The sequence below is a fragment of the Taudactylus pleione genome, unplaced genomic scaffold (genome assembly GCF_031769625.1).
Source record: "Taudactylus pleione unplaced genomic scaffold, aTauple2 ptg000757l, whole genome shotgun sequence".
NCBI classification, from domain to species: Eukaryota; Metazoa; Chordata; class Amphibia; order Anura; family Myobatrachidae; genus Taudactylus; species Taudactylus pleione.
Window position 1 is genome coordinate 1,576,305 of NW_028285159.1, and position 17,250 is coordinate 1,593,554.

Below are 17,250 nucleotides of genomic sequence, written 5' to 3' on the forward strand. Positions count from 1 at the left end.
AAGGACAATTCCATCTTGCACCTCTTTTTTTTCTTTGCATTATGTACAGTTTGGGGCCTAGTTTTTCAAACTGCCATCCTGTCTGCCACTGCAGTTTCACGCCTAGATGGGTCACGTGTTTGTGCCGCCCACTCGTGTCGCTTAGCATAGTCAACCAGCTACCTCGGTGCAACCTTTTGGACATAAAAACACTATTGTGAGGTGTGAGGTGTTCAGAATAGACTGGAAATGAGTGGAAATTAAGGTTATTGAGGTTAATAATAGCATAGGAGCAGAAAAACCTACAAATTCTGTGATTTTAGCTGTTTTTATGCTTTTTTTCAAAAAAATACAGATCCAAAACACAAAACCCAGAACCCAAAACACGGAAGGGTGGTTTTGGCAAAACCAATCCAGATCCAAAACACGAAGAAAGATCCAGATCCAAAACCAAAACACAAAACACGAAAAGTGGCCGGTGCACACCCCTAATATATATATATATATATATATATATATTCATATTCGTAGGCACTCAAAACAGCCAGCAATATGCACCAGCTGCTCCAATGTACAGTACCCATGGACACGCCCCTGATATATGTGGTCACGTCCATGTACCGGTTTTTACCTGCAAAATGTTGGAGGGTATGAGATAGCATGCTCCATTCCCCCCTGACACTGTGACACAGCATGCTGTACACGCACCCTGACTGTAATAACATGCTGCACCACCCAACTGACATTACACACACATGCTGCAGCCTGCCCCCCCAACTATTACACACATGCTGCAGCCTGTCCCCCCCAACTATTACATACATGCTGCAGCCTGTCCCCCCAACTATTACATACATGCTGCAGCCTGTCCCCCCAACTATTACACACATGCTGCAGCCTGACCCCCCCAACTATTACACACATGCTGCAGCCTGCCCCCCCCAACTATTACACACATGCTGCAGCCTGCCCCCCCAACTATTACACACATGCTGCAGCCTGTCCCCCCCAACTATTACACACATGCTGCAGCCTGTCCCCCCCAACTATTACACACACGCTGCAGCCTGTCCCCCCCAACTATTACACACATGCTGCAGCCTGTCCCCCCCAACTATTACACACATGCTGCAGCCTGCCCCCCCCAACTATTACACACATGCTGCAGCCTGTCCCCCCCAACTATTACACACATGCTGCAGCCTGCCCCCCCCCCAACTATTACACACATGCTGCAGCCTGCCCCCCCATCTATTACACACATGCTGCAGCCTGTCCCCCCCAACTATTACGCACATGCCGCAGCCTGTCCCCCCCAACTATTACACACATACTACACCCTGCACCCCCCCCAGCAGATATTACACATGCATACTACACCCTGCACCCCCCCAGCAGATATTACACACACATGCTGCAGCCTGCACCCCCCCAACTGATATTGCGCACACATGCTGCAGACAGCCTGCACCCCCCCAACTGATATTGCGCACACACATGCTGCAGCCTGCTCCCCCTCCCCCCTTCGCGGAGGTTCAGTTACCTGGTGAAGCTGCATTGCAACACATGACAGACATCTCTGCTTGTCCCAGTCCGGACTCCGGAGTGCGGCACTGCGGCAGATGGGAGCGGACAGCCGGGCCCCTGCTACCATCATGTGACTGTGTGAGAGCAGAGGGCTGAGACCTCAGTGAGATGGGACGGGTCTCAAGCGGCATACGGAGCGGAGGCAGAGGGCAGAGAAGCGGGCCCTCCTTCAGGAGTCCTGCCACATGACACCCAGGGGGAGTGGAGGGCGGAGGTCTCTCCCTCTTAGCCGGTGCCAGGAGTGTCAGTGCGGCTGCTGTGAGCGCCGAGCGGGAAGAGCGGCTTCCTGGTATGTGACAGTGCCACCCATGACGAGAGTAGGGAGGCGGTGATTGGACGTTGGGCGCGTATTTTGTGGACATTGATAGGGTGGAGCGCCCCGTGATAGGGTCACCCGCCTCTAGAAATGGCCCTGCCTGTATAACACATTATGCCCAACGCAGTAATGGCCTTTATAATACATTATGCCACACACAGTAATGGCCTTTATAACCCATTATGCCACATGCAGTAATGCCCTGTATAACACATTATGCCACATACAGTAATGCCCTGTATAACACATTATGCCACACGCAGTAATTCCCTTTATAATACATTATCCCCAATTTGAATTACGCCACACAGAAGTCCCTTATTCATGTTATGACACACAGTGGTGCCCCTTTTACACAATGCCCAAATTAGTGCCCCTTATACACAAGGCCCACAGTAGTAGTGCCCCTAATACAATGCCCACAGTAGTAGTGCCCCTTACACAATGACCCCAGTAGTGGTGCCCCCATGCAGTGCCCTCATTAGTAGTACCCGCAGTGGTAATGCCCCCATTGGTAATGTCCCCTATAGTAGTGCCCCCCCCATAGATGTGCCTCCAGTAGTTATGCCCCCAGTAGTAATGTCCCCCAATAGCCATGCCCCCAGTAGTAATGCCCCTTATAGCCATGCCCCCAGTAGTAGTGCCCATTATAGCCATGCCCCCAGTAGTAATACTCCCCTATAGCCATGCCTCCAGTAGTAATGCCCCTTATAGCCATGCCTCCAGTAGTAATGCCCCCTATAGCAATGCCCCCAGTAGTAATGCCCATAGTAGTAATGCCCCCTATAGCCATGCCCCCTGTAGCCATGCCCCCTATAGCCATGCCCCCAGTAGTAATGCCCCCCTATAGCCATGCCCCCAGTGCTGGTGCTTCTGATGAAAAAAATACAAACACAATGCTTACCTTAAGGCCCGCTCCTGCGTCTGCTGCTGTCCGGTCAGACCGTGGCTCCACCACGTATCTATGGGAGAGAAGCCATTACGTTGTGACATCCCTCCCATAGTGCTCTCTGCCGCTGCAGGGAGGGAGCCGGGTGCCTGCTGATAACAAATATCAGCGGGCACCCGGCAAATGCAGCCTCCCTGCGGCGGCGGCGGCTAGCGGGGGGGAAAGCGGCCCTGCTTTTTTTTTTTTTTTTAGCAATTTTTTTTTGTCTCTCTCCTGGGGACTCAGTGGCGCCCTTTAGGGGCCGGTGCTCCGGGCGACGGCCCTGTTAGCCCGCCCCTAGAACTGCCACTGGTACTGTGCATCCATATGCATCGCTGTGCGCATGCATGAACTGGCCACTGGCCATAGCAGTGATTGACAGGAAGTGCCATTTGTGGGTGTTGACGGGTGGGTGGTCGGGTGAACGCAGGCACACCAGTGCATTGGGACGGCGTTGCAGGGGCATGCATAAATTAGCCACTGTGATATCATACGCAGCCTGAGGCCTCATAGCATGCGCTGAAATAAGGAATTCCTGAGTGAGGTCTGACCTTACCTGTGTGTATGGGTCCGATGCTACTCAATGTTACCGATTGTTACGCTATGTTGGCCAAGTATAGGGATGTTAGTAAGGTGAAGTGGGCGTCCTTATGTTAAGCTGCGACCGCAATGCGAATTCAAACGTTTACATATCACTGATGATAATAGCAACTGCATTGCGTGCGTATAAGCAGAATAGCGATCCGTAGTGAATCAGGCTCTTAGTTCTTTGTGGCATAATTTGAACAGGAGACACGTTCTGTGTGATTTAATATGAATTTTGGGCACTTAGGGCCCGATTCAGACCCTTTCGCTAGGCTGCGTTCGTACGTAGCCTGCCGGTGTTTGCAATCTGCGCATGCGTATAAGACGCAGTGCGCGTGCATGAACTAGTCCATGCAATCAGGAAGCATTCGCACCCAGCACATAGGGTCTATGTACCCCTCGCTAGAATGAGTGACAGGATGAGCCGTTTGTGGTTGGTGACAGGGATTGGTGAATGGATACGGGGGAGTGGTGGTACAAACGCAGGTGTGTCTGCGAGTCTTAACGCCGTTTCAGAGTCGTGCATAATTAAGACACATCGTCAGCATACACGTCACATTGCTGCATTAGACACTGAAGAACTCGCAGTGCTTGCGGTATGGTCAGCCACAAGTGCTGCGTATGGGTCCGATGTTACTTGATGTTACCGACTGTTGAATACACTTCCTGGAGATGACATTTATTACTAAGGGAAAGTGGGCGTCTTAAGACAGGCTGGTGGGCGTCTAAAAACACACCAAGAATAACACGCCAAGACATAGTGGGCGTGCTAATGCCTTGCTGTGCGATCGCGGGATTTACATACTTTGGCTGCATGCGAACGCATCTAGCGAGCGGGTCAGAATCAGGCCTTATAGTTTTAGTGCGGTATAATATGATTTGTGGGCACTGCAGTGATGTTTGAGGTTGACATTAATTTTAAACAAAAAATCAGATTGATAACAAAACAGGGGTAATAAAACATGCCTCAAGAATAAAGAAAAATTGTACTGCCTAACTAATGATCATGAGGCAGATTGGCATACTGTCAAGGTACTGTAACACAATTCTGGTGAGAGGTTGGAACTGGGACATCCTATTATTAAATTCTAGTTTCACATATGTTTACTACTATATGCTGAGGATCTGAATGAGGCACATAGCTCCTTAAATAGGTACATATATGCTATTTTGACATATGCTTTTTCATCATAAATATGCTCATTTTGGGCCAATCTGCATCGGCCCCATAGTGTCACATTAGGGCACATACTATATTTAATAGTTTGATAAAGTTATCTTTTCACAATAAAATACACAAAACCGTTATGTTGCTGGTCCTAATGGAAGAAAATAATTCCAACTGCATTTCCTGCTTACAGAGGAATAAGTAGAAGGTCTAGTCAACAAGCTCATGCCGTAAGATATTTACAAGCATGCATTACACTATTGAATTTTCCAATTGATAGTGTGATAGTTGACATAATGCACAATTATGAGAGTGGTAATGTGATTTTAATGGGACACATGAAATTAACGTTTCAGGACGCAGTCCCTTTTTCATGACATTGATTTCTTCTTTCTTTCCATTAAAATGGCACTTAACAGAAGTCATTACATTATTGCCTATTCTATTTGCTTTAATTCAGTATATTGTGCCTCTGCTACTTTTTATCCACAAGTTCTGAACTAATGCAGTCTATTTGTAGTGCTTTTATTGCAGTTTTACAGCATTGCTGGGGCATTTTTGACCATTGTTGAAGTTTTGTATTTTACCATTTTGAGAATGAAGTAACATTTTTGGCAACATTGGGCATAGCCAGACTTTGCTCGGTTATCAATGTACACCACTGGTACTTCTAGGACTGTCTGTTCAGTCTAGGCTTGAGTGGGAAATACATAACAGTATAATATTCTGTCACTTAGAAACACACTGACCTACTGTACCAGTGCGTTCTAATGCTGGCCATATACTAGTACGATGCGATTCATCGTACGTTTTCCCTTGAACTCCCTGGCAGCTCCCTGGCAGTCCCGGCCGCATGAGTTGGTGCTTTTTTCACACACGTTCTGCATACGATTATGATAGATAATATGGGATGCACATCTGATCATATGATACGATAGAACAGCGGTGCTAGCGCGCATCGGATCGTATTCTACGTAAATACTACAGGATTTCGACACAATTCATCATACGATGCATCTAAAATCGGGCAATCGGCCCAAAATCACGCTAGTGTATGGCCAGCATTAGGCTGTAGGTGTAAATCAAGGGCAAATGTAGGACTTCTATGGGGAGTTTTCAATTGTTTGATTTAGGAACAAAGTAAAGAAAAATTTCTGCAATAAACCTATAACACACTTTTTTGTAGTTATGCTGAGTCCCAAAGTGTTGCTTGCTCACACAGTCTTATCTATTGAGAATAATAGTATATTTAATAGGGAAACATGTTTTTTCACACTTTAAAATTAAATTTTACCTGTAGTGAAGCTAGCTGCATACAGTACATCACACAGTATACTATAAAAAGTAAAAGGCCCTACTCCAAGCAGCTGCTAAAAGGGAGTAGTCAGCCTCCTGAAAAGTGCAAAAGTTGTAAATTTTGAAAAATGATCAGGCAAGTGTAGTATTAACACCCTAAAGGCACTTATTTCCTAATAAAGCAGTTCAAATTGTACCCCATCATCAGTGGCGTCCCTCCATGCCGTGTCACCCGAGGCGGGGAGGGATGCTGTGTGCCGCCAAAAAGGGGGCGTGGCCTTGTGGGGTGGGGGCCCAAACCCCCTGGTCCCGTTCTTCTTACCAGTGGGGGAAGTCGGGTGTGCAAGATGAGAGGTGCGGACTGCCTTGTGGTTGCAGTGCCGGCTCCCTCACAATGTCAGGAGCCGAGTGCTGCACTTAATACTACAGTGCAGCACCCAGCTCCTGTCACTGAGGGGGTGTCTGCACCTTGGTGTCACCCCTCTGTGGGTGACACCGGGGTGCGGCCCACACCCCCCTTGTGACGCCACTGCCCATCATAGAAAGTCTGTTGGTAGCGAACAAAGGTTCCATCTATGTAAGATTACCGGCTGATGGTACAGTCCTGAGGGAGTCCTTAATTAGTGGTGGTCTCAAGGTCAAAAAGACCTACAGTGCAGACTGATGGTTCCTCTCCTTGGCCAGTAGCTGGAAGATATTGCACAATGTCCCAAGTCCAAAAGGCAATCCAATGTTTGGCAAAGATGCTCCTTTACATGGAGCAATTACTTTTTAATTGTACAATATATTAGTGCTGTTTTACTCTTAACTTTAGTACATCACACAGTCAGGGCCGGATTGAGGGCCACATGGGCCTGGAGCTGAAAATGAGCAAGGGCCTATTATGAGAAGCAAAGGAGGCGTGACCAGTGCTGTGAGGGTGGGGTCAGTGCCATGTGGGTGTGTACACCAACTATACTCTTAGCCCCAATGTCTCCGTTAATATGTAAAAGAAAAAAAATGCTTAATTTTGTGAGGTAAATAAAATTGTATTTCTATGACTTATGATTTATGGCTGACCGTGTGGAGAGCAGATGGCCAGACAACATCATGTTGTCATGACAATGGGCCTATTTTTATGTGGAGGCCTGGAGCTGTAGTTCCATCCGCCCCATTGTTAATCTGGCCCTGCACACAGTATATGTTCAGGACTGTAATAAATAAAAATGCAAGATATTGCTGACTGGACTGCAAATAAAATATTATTGTTTTATGTTTTCACAGTTACCTAGTGTGTTTTCAGCCATTATGCAATTACAGTTAATATTACACATACCTATGCTTGGTGGTTGTCTGTAAAACAACTTATCATGTTTGTGAGCTACTGACAGGACTGGAGAACACACAGACAGGGACAGGTCTGAGACCCAGACTCACTGACAAAACAGACAGAAACATGCAGGGCTCACAGATCAGAGATATACTGTACATATTTACAGTCCGTACAAAGACGCAGGCAGAACTAAGGGACCGACATACAGTACTGACAGTGATAGAAGACACGCTCACAGGTCAGACAGACACACTGACAGTGCTCACCCTCCTTCCCCTATGCATCAGGCATCTACAGACTCCCCTCCTCACTGTGCTGTGTGCTGCGCGTCTTCTGATGCAATACAATTTCTAATCAATTTCAGTACACACAATGCTATAGTGAGTCTGTCTCCATTGATTTTCAGCTCCTAATATATTTTGTGGGGGAAACATAATCATTCAACATTACATTACAAAATGACTAATCTCACAACTTTAGTGTGATGGCGACAGTACCAACATGCTATTAAGCTTGGAGTCAACTTGGACCGATATAGTGAACAATGGGCCTGATTCAGAGCCGGACGCTATTTGCGCTCGCTCGTTCAGAAAAAAGGGGTGGCTATTCAAATGAACCGTTCGCTCTTTGCGGTCTGTTCACGCCTCTATGTCTGAACGAGCGAACAAAACTTGCGGTCGTTTTTTGAAAAAATACGCCCCCTGGCTGCTCGCATCCTACGTCATGTCCGCTATTTATTAGATTAATCGAGTACATCGACCAGCGTATGAACTGCTCGCTATTCTTGTGGTTGGTTTTTGCTACCACAATCTTGAGAGCAGTTCTGGCTATAAAATAACCCAGTGACGTGGTCAATGACGCTGCTGTATTAATTATGCACACCCTTAAAACGCCCGTTTTGATCTTTAAGCACGCCTGCGTTCGGATCTCCACTCCCCGTTTTCAAGCACCTTCCCCTGTTACCAACCACATACGCCTCATTCTGTCACTCAAAATAGCAGGCATTCGCTATTTAGCGAACAAGCGATTTTCGTCCGCACTGACTGGTTCGCGCATGCGTATTACAATCCGTACGCATGCGCAGTTGGGCAAACATCGCTCGGAGCGAACGAGCGGCCGCTTACGAGCGGCTCTGAATCAGGCCCAATATTTGTTCTTGTCTAGATTAACTCCACCCTCGCACACATCCATGATCAGTCAATAAATTTATTATGAGCAACTTACATTTTGTGTATTACTATTCTGAGGTGCATGTATGGGATCAATAGCTGGAGGGAATGCTGATCCTTGTTGTGCCATATTGGAGAATCTTGGTGTGCCTCCATGTAAGTTGGCTCTCAATTTACAAACACATGAATATATGACCCAAAGTGGGGCTATTATTATGTAGAGTAGGACCACCTGAGCAGAGTCCCCTTGATGTAGCGGGTGGCTTAACATATGTTTTCAAATGGTTGTAACTGGGTTCCCTGCAGTGGTGGATCTTACCTAGGGGCTACAAGACTGCAGCCCCCCTAGTAAAATCTGCCACTTCCATAACTGCACTCGCTTCACTGTGACTGGAGGTGGAAGCACTACCTGCCAGTCATGCTGAAGACAGGCAGCCAGGGGGAGGTGTCTCCTCCCCCTGGGACTTCCAGCCGGGCTGCGATCAGCAGAGAGCGACTTCCAGTGGAAGCCTCTGCTCTGCTTTTCGGGCAGCTCTACAGGGCTTCTCGGGGCTGCAAACAATGCAGCCCTGAGAAGCTGGTGTTAAACATGCACGGCGCCACTGCCGCTCATGCGCCGGTTCCGATGCCTGCCAGATTAATTGAGCAGGCGCCGGGACCCAAGCCAGCAGCAGTGGCAGCGCCCCTCAGGTAAGAGGGCAGGAGCTGGTTCCCTGCATTTTATTATTATGTGAGAAAAATGCATGTCCAGACTGTTCGCTTGTATACATTAATTCCCCCTTTTTATGTTACCTGTTTCTCTTTCATGTTCTCTTTCTGTACAGCACTGGACAAGCAGCAAGTGGATTATCATCCAAAGTAAGTAGTGAGTGTATCAAGTGTTCTTAAATTGTATTCTTAAATTGTATTCAACAGATGCAACAGAAACTCCATTGATGACACTGACAGCCATTGCGCATGAGTATCTCAGCATCACTAATTTAAAATAATGCATTTGACAAAGAAACCCCCAAATTCTGCTTTCAATGACTGATGCAAATATCTAAAAATATGTTGAACATTACTGTAACACTTTAAGATAACAATGCAGCACTGGAAATGAAAAGTGCCATATAAATAAGGTCTGTCATCCAGTATGTGATAAACACTCCTTTGTCTTCCCTCCTTGTGGCTGTAAAGGCGTTATTATTACAGCATAGCAACATTGAGTCAAAGTGCAGGAATCAGAACAAGCTTCTTTGCAAAACTTAACTAGTTTCACACAATACAACAAGAGACCTATACAGAAACAGTATTGAAATAACACACTGAAAGTAATTGGATTTTTTTTATGGGTTTGAACAATCCATTGAGAAGTGGTATTAAAAAAGCATGATTCAATTTTGACTTGCTCATCAAAGATTTTTTTTTCTTTGAACAGAATTATTTTAATCTGTCAATCATTTGGGAAAATGTGAAAATATTAGTTTGCCAATATTTTCAACAATATGCAAAAAACTGTATTTAAGCTGTTTTGATAACGTCATTGTCCCAAGATGATAACAGTAAAATACAGAAGTTTTAACATAATTCAGACTTATACTGAATATTTAAAGCACACTTGTCTGCATACATTTAATATTTTATTTTACATATATACAATTTAAATTATTATTTAATATTTTTCTGCCTCACTTCAAACTATGTAACTGGAATAGAGAGCTCCTTCTATGTTTAAATAAATAATTTAAGATTTGTCTCAAAATTCAGAGAATTACAGGTTTTAAACAATATTGGGTTAAACCAATTCTAGAATAAAAATTACTATTAGCATTACAGTATATAAGTTATGCCTCTGATGCTTAATTTTAATATGTAAATCATGGTTGTTTAGAATTTGTTTTAGTAGTTTTATTAAGGTGCCGTTCAAAAAATGGTAATGATTTTTGGCATTCTTATGTGCCGTTGTAAATTGTGCCATTATCTAAATGAAACACTAAATATCAAATCTCATTATTTAAAAATTAAAACCACCAGATTTGAAAACCCTATCTCCATTTTACACATGGCAAGAATACAAATAATGCAATGTATTGAGCTGTGGTTTGCAAAACTGCATGTCAAACCTCTAAAAAAAAAAAAACCCAGCAGGAATTATGGTTCTGATAGGCAAAATTGCTCAAATCACTAGCTACATCAATGTAATGCCTATAAGAACTTTTCTGTCACCTATGATTTTGAGTCATCCAATATACTAAATTTTATTTGGTATGTGTAATAAACACCATTGTTTATTTGCATTCAAATTATTATTGTGAGAATATCTTAATCATGTGTGCAGCCCCCCTCCCCTTTCCATGCAGCGCTCTTAACCCCCAGCTGGTGGCTACATCCTCTGCGTGATATTTTCAGAGGATGGCGCAGGCTTAAAAAATAGCAAAGGCTACATGTTTTTGAATGAGTTAGGAATATGACATTACCAAATCACACTCCCAGAATCAAAGTACAACACAACTCCTTTCTTAGAAAATAAATAACTTCATGAACATGCAATGCAACAACCATACACAAGCATAATCTCTGTACAAACACTTCACACTATAAATTATCTTTGAGAAGGTTTATGTTACCTTTCAGTATATTGGCTGTGAAAGACTCTTTAAGTGGAATACTCATATTCTTATTGGATAACTGGTGTAATAACAGGAGTCTCTGGTATCACATCTTATTAAATGGGCATTTTTGTACAAGTAACCAGTGGTTGTTCAACTAGTATTATATTTGGCTCTTGAATTGATTCAACATTTGAGCTTCTGACATTCCCCTCTTGTGCAGTAAGGATTTGATCTACTCTTGGTGCTAAAATAGTTCTCTAACATTGACAGTTTACATTAGGAGATTAGAATTGGAAAGATTTTTTCAGGTTCCCAATTGATCATTGCAATTTTTAGTTATTGTTTGACACATATTGCTGAATAGATTGTAATGAACTTCTGTATGTATATCTGGTTTTAATAAGTCCCAACAAAATCTCAGGTTCCTGGTGCATTTTTATCAGCGATACCTTCTGCGACCCCTGTGTTTTCAATCACAACAGCAGAGCCAATAGCTTTCTATGGGGACTGCAAATGCCCAATTCATTGATTTTCAAAAACCCTAACTTATCAGAGCTTGACCTTGATAAATAATGTACTTGTAGCCTATAAGCTAGAATATCACATTTTTTTCTGGAGAAGGATCAGAAGGATTCTTCTTCACCAGCCCATACAGTACATGCACTTGTGCTGCCCGGGTGTCACGCATGCTCATTAAGCAAGCCAGGTCCATACCAGGCAGTAAAGTTAGCTATCACTTTACCTTTTACTCTCTGCTGGAATGGGCTCTTATTGGAAGCACTGTCCCAGCAAGAGACTCTTATTGCTGCAATATTTGGTTTCTGTCTCACCTCCTCCCATATCAAATACATACTTTCCTTTAAGTTGCTGCTTTACCTCAGTAATTATATTAGAGGCAAGGACCTCTTTCTTGTCTTTGTTGATTTTGAATTGCAAAGATGGCCATATTCATTATTCTCTTTACATAAGATGTGAGTAAAGGTGCATACACACTAGACAATATTATGCATGAAATTGCCGATTCCGATACATCGAAACGACAAATCGTGCATAATATGTGTAAATCGTGAGTGTCCACTTACGATAATGCTGCCGATGCGCATACCCACAGGTCGTCCATCATATCCTCAGATCTTACCTACAGCAGGTAAAATCTGGCAATCTTATACACAATCAATATGTTGATATGTTGTCCCGATCCGTATGATGCAGACATCATTACTTGACACAGATACATGTATGGATCAGTGAGATCCGTCCATGCATCTGTGTAAAAAATTAATTACAATGTGTAAAAAAAAAAAAGATGTGCCCGCCCCCCCCTTCCTCAAACAACAACCAGCCCCGAGCTTTTCAGAGTCAGTCCTGGTTGTGAAAATTCAGGGGACAAAAAACGTAAGGGTCCCCTGTAATTAGCACAACCAGCACTGGGATAAGTGAACCACTCCTGGTTTTGGAAATACAGGTGACCCCTATTTTTCCATGACCAGCACAGGAAACTTTCTAGCACGGGAGTAATGCCAAAGCCAGGGGAAGCCTTTCACCGGGTTCCCCGGCGAAAGCATTACCCCTGACCACTAGTCAGCCCAGGCCGGGGATCCCTGGGGAGGTGGGGACTCCTCCAATAAAGGGCTCCCCCTCTCCAGGGTGCCCCATACTTAAGTGGGTGCCAAGTTTATAGTTTAAAGTGTAGTGTAAAAAATAGAAGTGATAATATTGTCTTTTGCAGGTGAACCACAGGTTCCAGCTTGCGGGTCATTACGGGCTCGCTGGTACCTGAAATTCATAAATATTAAAATAAACGCAAGACAGAACACACAACGTGATAGGAAAATTTTTATTAAAACATATGTTCACACTCACACATACTCACCTAGTGCCCCTGTAGCCATTCACGTCCACTTGTCCATGTAGAAATCCACGGATACCTGTACAAAACATTCCATACTCTCCTACTTCCAGCGTGATTAACATCCTTTTTCTTTCCATTTAGGCATCCACGGTCTTCAGAAAACAATTAAATGATTTGTCACGGTCTATGAACTTAGTACTGTCCTCTAAGGACAGTACTACTCGAATGTCTGCTCAGCCGCGGGATTTCACTATAAAAATCCCGGTGTTGAGCTTTCATTGGCTGAGAGAGGCGAGCTAAGATTACCAGTGGCGTAACCAGGGCAGGGCGAGCGGGGTGCGTGCCCTGGGCGCCGTTGGACCGGGGGCGCCGCCGGCCACGGTACCGGCCCGCCTGCCCTAGTTAGCCAGTGTAGCGCCGACCGCAATGAGTGCGGTCAGCGCTACACATTTACACAGGACCGGCGCTAGGCTTCCAGCGCCGGTCCTGTGCTTCACACCTGAGCCCGTTCCTTCCCCCTGAGCGCTTGCCCAATAGCGCTAGCAGGCGGGCTCAGTCTGTGCATAACACACGCATCACCGCCAGCGCTGGCGGCGATGCGTGTGTTAAACAGCAGCCAATGAGAGTCAGATAGACTCTCATTGAATGCTGCAGCACCCACTGCAAGAGCCGGACTTCCGTCCGGCTCCTGCAGTGGGTAATGGGACTGACGTAATGACGTCTGTCCCATAATGCTGAGCGCGCCAGCCCAGGCGGGAGCAGCGTCGTGAGCAGGAGCAGGAGCAGGAGCAGGGATTCAGGTAAGTATATTTATATATATATATATATATATATTTTTTTTTAACCTATCTGCACAACGGGGGAGGGGGTGGCTACTACTGGGGGGTCCTCTACTGGGGGAGGGGTGGCTACTACTGGGGGCGCCATTGGGAGGACCTCTACTGGGGGGGGCTACTCTACTGGGGACTACTACTTGGGAGGGAACTACCACTGGGGGCATTATAAAAGGGGCCTACTACTAGAGGCACTGCACTCGGGGGACTACTACTGGGGGCAATAATAGGAAGGGCCACTACAGGGGGCACTGGATAGGGGGGATCACTACAGGGTGCCTGCATAAGGGGACCACTACTGGGAAAACTGCATGGGGGGGACTACTGCTGGGGGCACTATATAAAGGGCACTGCATAGGGGGGAGGACTACTACTGGGGGCACCATATAAAGGGCACTGCATAAGGGGATACCGCTACTGGGGGCACTGCATAAGGGGGAACACTACGTGGGGCACTGCATTTGGGGAGCCACTACTGGGGGTACTGAGTAAGGGGAACTAATTGGGGGCTGTATAAGGGGGACCACTACTGGGGATACTGTATAAGGGGCACTACTATGGGCCTGCATAAGAGGGACCACAACTGCATACTGGGGGTACTGTATAAGGGGTACTACTGGGGTTAAGGTGCATATGGATAGGAATGTTCAGTTTGAAAATAAAGGGGTGTGTCATGTTGACACGCCCCATTTTTAAGTGACCACGCCCATTTTTTGCCACGCGCGCCTTAGGTGCGCGCACATCGGGGGGAGGGGGGGCTCCCTTTTCAAATTTGCCCTGGGCTCCAAATACCCTAGTTACACCACTGAGGATTACTAAAGCTAATGTTTTCACCTGGATAAACCATGTTGCATTGCAAGGGGTGCAAATACATTTATTATATTTGCATGGAGGATAAATACTGGTTGAATGTAGCCTACTAATGTTGGACAGCATTATTTTTACAATGCAATTTAAATTTGAGCCACTCTCAAATGTAAATGTCTCTGCACATTTTAAATCTACCCCACCTGCAGTGCAGCATGGTTTTACCAGGGCTCTTTTTGTTTTGCTCCCAAAATCAGAATCAGCTCCGATGTGCTTAATAAATTAAGCCATCTACTGCCTCAGCTACTTGGGATATGCATGCATTTAAGAATTCTTTGATCTTATAATCATGCTTGCCGACTTATAAATTCTCCTCCCTGGGAGAAGCCTGGAAAGGAGAATCAGGTGGGCGGAGTTAGGATTGTGGCCGGCCGGGGAACGGCATTAAGCCCTGCCCCTCGTGGGAATTGACCGATAACACCGGCTATTTATAATAAGGGTGGGGATAAATGACGGCTTCACCCCCAACTCTGCATTCTGCTCACTAGGAAGTGGGCAGAATGTAGGAGAAGTGCCTACCCTTCAGTGGGTGTGAGGAATTAACTGAAAAATCGGGAGCCTCCCGCGACTTCCGGGAGGGCAGGCAAGTATGCTTATAATGTAGGTGTTTGAATATAAAAATACATATTACATGTTATGATTCTTAAACTGCAAAGATCAACAATATGGTTTATGATTTTTTTATGATGTACTATTTTGCACTTATAATATGTTTTATAATGTACTTTTTAAATTTTTAATGGTTAGCATTTGAATACTATGATTTTTGCCTAGTGCTCAATTATGTTTTAATTCATCCTTAAGTGCAATGGTTTTCCCTGAAAATTAAGAGAGGCACACTATTCACCTCTATTAGTTAAGAAATATGTTTGGGGTGGGGGTTTCACATTGCGATCCGGCTTATTAATGAGCTGCAATGTCATAGTCTTACTGTACAGTATGTTTGTTACATTCTCTTTGGAAGCTCTGTGCATACAAACTGAAGCATTAGAAATAAGGTGTGATAAAGTGGACTCTTTCTTCCATCTTTTCACTGCACTTCATTTAATATGGTAATATAATATATGACATCAAGTATTATTTTCTTTAGTAAACTGTGCATTCAGTTTAATGTCTTTGAATAAAGGAGACAGCATTACCTTATGATTCTTACAGCCAGACGTGTCTTTTCTCAGGTGGCCTATCAAATATCAATTTAGGGTTCATTCATTTACTACCCTGTGTGGTTTTAGATTATAATTCTTAGAGAAATACCGTTATTCATACACGCCATTGTTTCTCAGTATCTTGGCAAGCACTGTGATGAAAAAGAACTTGTATATGAATACATTGCTCATATTTTAAGCAAAGTGTCATGTGAAACTTCACAAGGAATGACTGTTGGAAAAAGTTTCACTTGTTTTCCTTCATATGACCCGTAATAAGTCACTTTATCCAAGGCCATAAAAATAGTGGTTAGATACATATTTCCAAAGAAGTTTTGCTTAGCCAGAAACTTTCCTGGAACTCATCCTGGTGTTTAAGTTCTGTCTATCTGGTGACACCACAGGCTGCATACAGCCTTCTATATATTGAGAATGCTTGTGTTTTCCCTCTATTATAAGTTTTAACTGGTGAATTAATGGTAAATGAACACTCGCATAGATTTATTTTTATGGATAGACAATGGTGCAATACATATGGCAAACCTACCAAATAAGATAACTGAAGAGAGAAAAGAGAAAAACAAGTTACATTGTGTCCGTATTCAATTTGGAGCGAAATGTCTGAATCGGCGATAATTTATCACCGATGACGTCATTTTCACCTGTTTTAATTATCCCTGTATTCTATTTCAAAGACTTTAAAAGTCTTTGAAAAAAAATGGGGATAACTTTTCACCACTGAAATAGGTGGCGAAAAAAAGAGCAGAATTGGGGTTTAGGGGTGCAGGCTTAAAAAAGAATAGCTTGCACCCCTGGGAATGTCATTTAAAAATAAACTGTGTCAAAAAAAGTAAAAAAAAAATAAAAAAAATTGGGACACCCCAAAATATTTACTTTAATTTTGGGGCTAAAAAAAAATAAAATAGGGAACACACTTCTAAAATAGCCTTATTAAATTCAGAGGGGTTCCAAAGTATGCGGCAGGTGTTTTTTTTGTTCATTTCGGGAGTAGCGGCTGGTGCATTTTTGCAGAATTTGTAAGAATCATTTTAGGGACTTAAAAAAATGCTTACCCCCATTTCCATGTACCCCAAATTTGCTAGCAATAGTTATTTTTACCCCCAAACAATCTAAGTGCTACTCTTCACCCCTTCTTCATAGCCGCAAATATGCAGCGGCTATTAGAAACCCTGACTTCCTTTAGCAGGTAAAAATGGGGGTACCCATAGTGATCCCCCATGTCTAGACATCTTTAGGGGGGTCCCTGGAATATTTCCCGAAAATTCCCATATTTTGGCGATATTTACCTTTCCATCGGCTCCCGTTTTCCTTGATTTTTAAATGAATACGGGGATAAAGCAGGCACGCGCTCGATACTTTATCCCCAGAAAACTGTGATGTGGAGCGAAAAGACCAGCACAGACTCGCTCATAAATTGAATATGGCCCTTTATCTTCTGTGTTCTGTCATCTAATCTGCAAGCTCAGCTGTGCAGACTTAACTGGACTCTCTACATAGAGAATGCACTTTGGGCCTGATTCAGACCCGGTCGCGAGCGGGTCGATGGTGGCCCAGTGCACATGCGCACGACGGAGCCGGCCGGCGCGAGACCCGGATAG